Here is a 6,066-nt window from a genome sequence, read left to right on the forward strand (position 1 = left end):
ATTTTAAATGTATGCAGTGTTTGTGTGAGCACTGATGTTGTTACTAAGTGCTATCAAGTTGGTTCGGGCTGATAGTGACCCTGTATAGAATTTCTAAGGAATGGCTGGTGGGTTTAGATGCTGACCTGGCAGTTAACCATCAAGTGCTTATCCTACAGCACCGCACGAGCATTCTACCAAAAACAGTCCAGATGCAGAAACTTTGGGATAAGTACTGCTGTATGTGGTGCAGATGAAATTATATTGAAGAAGAGCTTATAGAAAATATTTGTCAAAGAACTACCAAGTCTCCTTGGGGTAGGAAAGAGATGAAGGGTATTTTGGACTCCACATGCACACTACAAATCAGAGGGATACATGCTGAAGACGGAATGGAGAGGTTGAGATAATGACAGAAAAAATGTATAATTTGTTAGCATTAAAGCAGACTAGTCATAGGAGCCAGGAGCATGGTAACTCCATAGGATAAGCACTAGACTGTGAACCACAAGGTCAGCTGCTCTAGCAGCTCTGCAAGGGAAATATGAGCTTTCCTGCTTCTGCAAAGATTTAGTCTAGGAAGCCCTATAGGGTCATTGTGAGTCAGTACCACTTGACAATAGTTCACAACAACAGTTATGGGGATCAGAAAATTGTTTCCATTCCATGTGATGATGTGGTTTAGACTTCAAAGACAGTAGCTGCTGGTAGACTTTGACCCAAGATAAAGGTCCTTAGAACAGTTAGCCTTATGTCAGTGCTGTCTCTTTGGGTGGCTAAAAACTTTGGGACCAGGTTGTCCTGGAGCAGACATAATAGTCATACTTTATTGTTGTTGTTCTGTGCCATAGAGTTGCTTCTGACTCATAGCGACCCTGTGCAGGGTTTCTGAGGCTGTAAATCTTTACGGGAGCAGAAAGCCTCATCTTTCTCCCTCAGAACAGTTGGTAGTTTCGAACTGCTGACTGTGAGATTAGCAGCCCGATTCATAACCACTATGCTACCAGAGCTCCTTAGTCATCACTTTAAAGGAGGTCAAATAAATGGGCAATCCGCTGCACTATTTCTTGCTTCTACTGGCCCAGTAACTTTCATATCAACTCATAACACATAACCTATTTTTATGCAAGAGGCAAACCTTACAACAATGGGAGAAGAAATAAGCAACATGAGCAATTAAGGTAGTAGGATGTCACAGTTGCTAGTAAATTGAAAAAAAAAAAAGTTGTCATGCAAGAGAGTATTCTACTTTCTCTTCCTTTCTGCTGTCAGCCTGGGTAGCTACCATCAAAATGGGCAAGTTCATGAAACCCGGGAAGGTGGTGTTGGTCCTGGCCAGACACTACTCCAGACGCAAAGCCATCATTGTAAGAACATTGATGATGTCACCTCAGATCACCCCTACAGCCATGCTCTGGTGGCTGGAATTGAACGCTATCCCCACAAAGTGACAGCTGCCGTGGGCAGAAGAAAATTTGCAAAGAGGTCAAAGATCAACTGTTTTGTGAAAGTTTATAACTATAATTGCCTCATGCCCACCAAATACTCTGTGGATATCTAGCCCCTTGGACAAAACAGTTGTCAAAAAGGATGTCTTCAGAGACCCTGCTCTTAAGTGCAAGGCCCACAGGGAGGCCAAAGGCAAATTTGAGGAGAGGTACAAGATGGGCAAAAACAAGTGGTTTTTCCAGAAGCTGCGGTTTTAGATATTTTTTCTTTCAATCATTAAAAATGCAAAAAATCTGTGAAAAAAAGAGAGTATTCTACTTTTTTTCATAGTACTGAGGTTCCTAGTGCATGGCAAACTTGATGCATCTAACATTGAGTTCATTTATACTAACTCAATAGGCACTTGGAAATACAAAAGTATGCATTTGTTAAAAAGTCCAGAAGCAATAGTGTTGTGTATTTTGTCAGTCGGATTTACTACCCATTACTGTATATCTTAATCCCTTCCCAAGATGAAGTTATCTAAAACATTTCTATTTAGTAACTTGCAGCAAGATTGCAGACTACACAAACATAATACCCAGGTCCTTACAATGAAGAAAAGAGAGATGAAATAAAGCAGATGCTGATGACAATCCAAGAATCCTGAGCTTCAGAAAAAAAGAGTCAAAAAGGAGATTGAATGTTGACTAGGAGGCAAAGCGAAACAATAATACTGAGCAAGGAGGCAGACAGAATACGTGAATTGTTAATTAGCCTGACACAGCACAATCGTTTTGAACTTTTATAAAGCAGTGTTACTGCAGGCTAATGACTTGATAATCTTCTTCACTTGCCCAGCATCACACAAGCACCTACACCTGTGTCCTGCAAATCTAAACGAGGAATCATACTCTTCTTTCCTATACCCTCCAGGTGACAAGACTCATGGCCAACCCCTACCTTCACCTGAGGCCAATGGCAACCCCCAATGCATAGACCCTGCTCTGCCTTAGGTAGGACAGCAGTTGTCTTAGACCTTTGTGGATGAGACAGCAGTTGTCTACTTGAAGTTGGAGGCACTTGCGGATGGGCACCAGCTGTACACCAGCCCGTGTTTGCTGGTGTGCATTCTCGGCCTCCTTTGATGAGCAGAAGTAAAGTACTGCATGGTTGCTCTGCTCCCCAGCTACCCCTGGGCAAGCAGGAATTTCTTCTGAGACTAGGTTCCCTGACTCCAGAAACTCTGTGTTGAAATTCTCCCTGCTCCCCCACTATGTGACCTCTGAAATGGGAAGAGGACTTGGACCTGTATTGGGTGTCCTGCCTGCCCCAAATTCCCACTTTTTTTCTTTCTGTGCCCTGCTCCATACTCCAGTTAAAACTCATCAGCTGCTTCTTATAAACCCTAATTATTGTTGCATTGAGTCAGAACCTACTTGATGGCAGTTAACAAAAACAAAAGGGAAAAATCTAAAAGATTAAAAATAGGAAACCAAATATATCAGTTTGTCAAAAAATATAAGACGAAGTAAAGATAAATAATAAACAAGATACTTAAAAAGTCTTCAAGAGGAAGAGGAAATCAAACAGATTGCAAGATTGTATGGACTTTTAAATTTGAAAAGAAATGGATACATCACAGTGAAACCTCAAAGAAAATTAATAAATTATCTCAGCAAAATTTTAAAAAAGAAGAAAATCATAAAGATTTAATAAACAATAAAATAACTACAACAACAGAAATAAGAAAAGCCACAGACAAAATGAACTCAGCCCAGAAAATTATGTGGAACAAAGAAACCTACAGCCCCACAAAAAATACACAGTAAAATTACAAAAAAAAATTCATGTGTATCAATAATTACAGTGAAGTTAAGTGGGTTAAATGTACCAGTCAAGAGACAGTGTATAACAGAATGGATAAGAAAGCATGACCTAGCAACATACTGTCCACAAGAGATACACTTTGGAAACAGAAACAAAAAAAATTAGGGTGAAAATCCATGTATGGTGCTGGAAGCGATTCCGCTCTGCCGTTTGACACAGCCCCGGCAAAAGGAAAAACATCATGCACAGCACATGATTCTCTGGAGGGGCATCCTCTATCTTCCCTTTAGGATAACTCTGAATTCACTTGTAAAAATATATGATATTGCCATATTCACGGCTTTTACTGTGAGCTCTGCAAAGCTTTGGAAGAAACTGGTTTGGCCACAATTGTTTCAGCTTCATTGGGTTAGATTCAAAGGGAATTGTATGAGTTACTCCCTCTCACAGAAAAATTGAGTACAAAGCAGCTGCATTTATGAGATCACAAAAGCAGATAACAAACTAAAGTAAAGCTGACCCACCCCTATAGACCTCACCTAAATCAATTACCAGCCAGAATTCACAACCCCCCCACTACCACATACAGGCACCTATGTAAATGGGCAGAGAATGGCGAACATAAATGAAAGGTGGTCAAAATTTAATAATCTACCTTTCCTGCAGCAATTAGCCAGGTTGGGCCATGTTAACATGCCCCACGGCCCCAAAAGAAAGAAACATAGGAACACTGTGGTTAAGCAATTTAATGAATACTTTAGAAAAACAAAACAATTAAGTAGACGTTAGTAATGCTTTTACTATAGAAAATAGTAGTACCTTATGTAGGATAGGAGTTTGACAATTAGCTAGTAGAAACAAAGTCGTGTAGGCATTGATGATTAATAGAAACTTATATTACTAAGAGGATGTAATCAGGGGTCTGAGAAGTGGAAATGATTTGTGTAAGGTTTAACTTGATCTTTTAGTGGGAATAAGAAGAAACAATCTATCACTTACATAAGAGAGGAGATGATGTCAAAAGGAAAATGCTTAATGGTTAGAAATTGAACAGGATATTGGAAAGGTCAGGTTGGACATCATAGAAATACTTTTGTTAAGGTTCTATAATCACAGGGTGAAGGAATGTTATGATTAAAAATGTGTAATAATTCAAGGGAAAAATCAAGGTATCAAATCATTATGCACTGTGTAATTTTAAGTTTAAAAATAAAGACTTGCTGAGCCCGGGCAGACAGAGAGAGAGCGCCAACTAAACGGAGACTCCTCCATTACTTTCACTTTCACCGACTCCGTGTCTCCTCTCGCTCGTGTCTCACGACCGAGAGCTGGACTCCCGCAGTATGGAACAAAATATATAAAGCAAATGGCAATCAAAAAGGAACAGGAAAAACAATACTAATTCCAGATAAATGAGATTTTAAGGAAAAAAACCACAGCATAATATAAAATGTTGTTGTTAAATGTCATTAAGTTGGTTCTGACTCATACTGTCCCTGTATAGAGCTTTTGAGCAGCAGCAGGTGGGTTTGAACCACCAACCTTATGGTTCACATGACTTTGTGGCCCGATGCTTTTCCTACAGTGCCACACCAGGACTCCAATATAAAATAGAGCATTACATAATGAAAAAGGGTAGATTAAACAAAAGGACATAGCCTTTATAAATGTATATGCAACCAGTGAAAGTCCTCAAAATACTTAAATCAAACTGTAACAGAAATAAAGCGAGAAATGGACAAGTCTGTATTTGTTGTTGTAAAGTGCCTTCCAATTGTTTCTGACTCAGTGGCTCTACACAGCAGACTGAAACCCTGCCTGGACCTGTGCCATCTTCATAATTGCTACTATAGTTGACCCCATTCTTTTTTTTTTTTTTTAATGTTTTTATTGTGAATTGAGTGAAAGTTTACTGGGCATATCATCAGTTTTACATTCAACAAATCATACACCTTGTTTCATTACAATGATTATAATCCCTGGCAGGTCAAGCTAACTAGCTGCTCCTCAAAAACCTTATACAGGGTCGCTATGGGTCTGAACCAACTTGACAGCACTTTACAACAACAACAACCTGTATCCTCAGTTAACAGTATTTCTCTCTATTCATTTTAATTTTAATAAAAAACAACAATCAGGCATATTTTAAAAATTACACCACCAAAGGGCACATCATTCTGCAAGTCCGCCTCCTGGCTGCCAGCTCTCAGTTCCTCTCTTTCCATGAATCTAGAGTCCTCAGCTCCTCTCTCTCTTCATGTCCCCATCTCTGCCTCCATCTCTGGTGTTGCTGCTTCTCTGGATAAGGTCCCACATTCTGCTTGTGCTCTTCTCCCTGGAAGGTCCTAAGGCCCTCTGTTTCTGGATTGTAAGATTTACTACTCCCCCCTCTTTGTTACAAAACATCAACTTTTACAATTGTGATGTTGCAATTAGTCATGATAACAATTACTCACTATTGATTGAGCCAATGCTTGCTGCTACTATGTCAATTCACTTTGTGAGAGCGCTTCCTCTCTTCCCCTGAGCATCTACTTTTCCAAACATGATATCCTTTTCCAGCATTATTCACGTTAACAAAAACAAAAAACAAAAAAACAAACAAACATCTATATGCCCATTAATGGAAGAATAAACAAATCACGGTACATACATACAATGGGATACAGCACAGCATTGAAGAATGAAGATGAATCTGTGAAATACCTCATGACATGGATGAGCCTGGAGGACCTTTGTTGTTGTTGTTGTCAGGTGCCATCGAGTCGGAACCGACTCATAGCGACTCCATGCACAGCAGAACGAAACAATGTTCGATCCTGGGCCAAC

The 6,066-nt window shown here is 39.7% G+C and overlaps 1 pseudogene; it reads left to right on the forward strand.

Annotated features, from left to right (window-relative positions):
* Nucleotides 1-1,271: 1,271 nt before the first annotated feature.
* Nucleotides 1,272-1,685, forward strand: LOC102820795 (annotated as a pseudogene).
* The last annotated feature ends 4,381 nt before the right edge of the window (nucleotides 1,686-6,066 follow it).

This window comes from Chrysochloris asiatica, unplaced genomic scaffold, assembly GCF_000296735.1.
Source record: "Chrysochloris asiatica unplaced genomic scaffold, ChrAsi1.0 scaffold00114, whole genome shotgun sequence".
NCBI classification, from domain to species: domain Eukaryota; kingdom Metazoa; phylum Chordata; class Mammalia; order Afrosoricida; family Chrysochloridae; genus Chrysochloris; species Chrysochloris asiatica.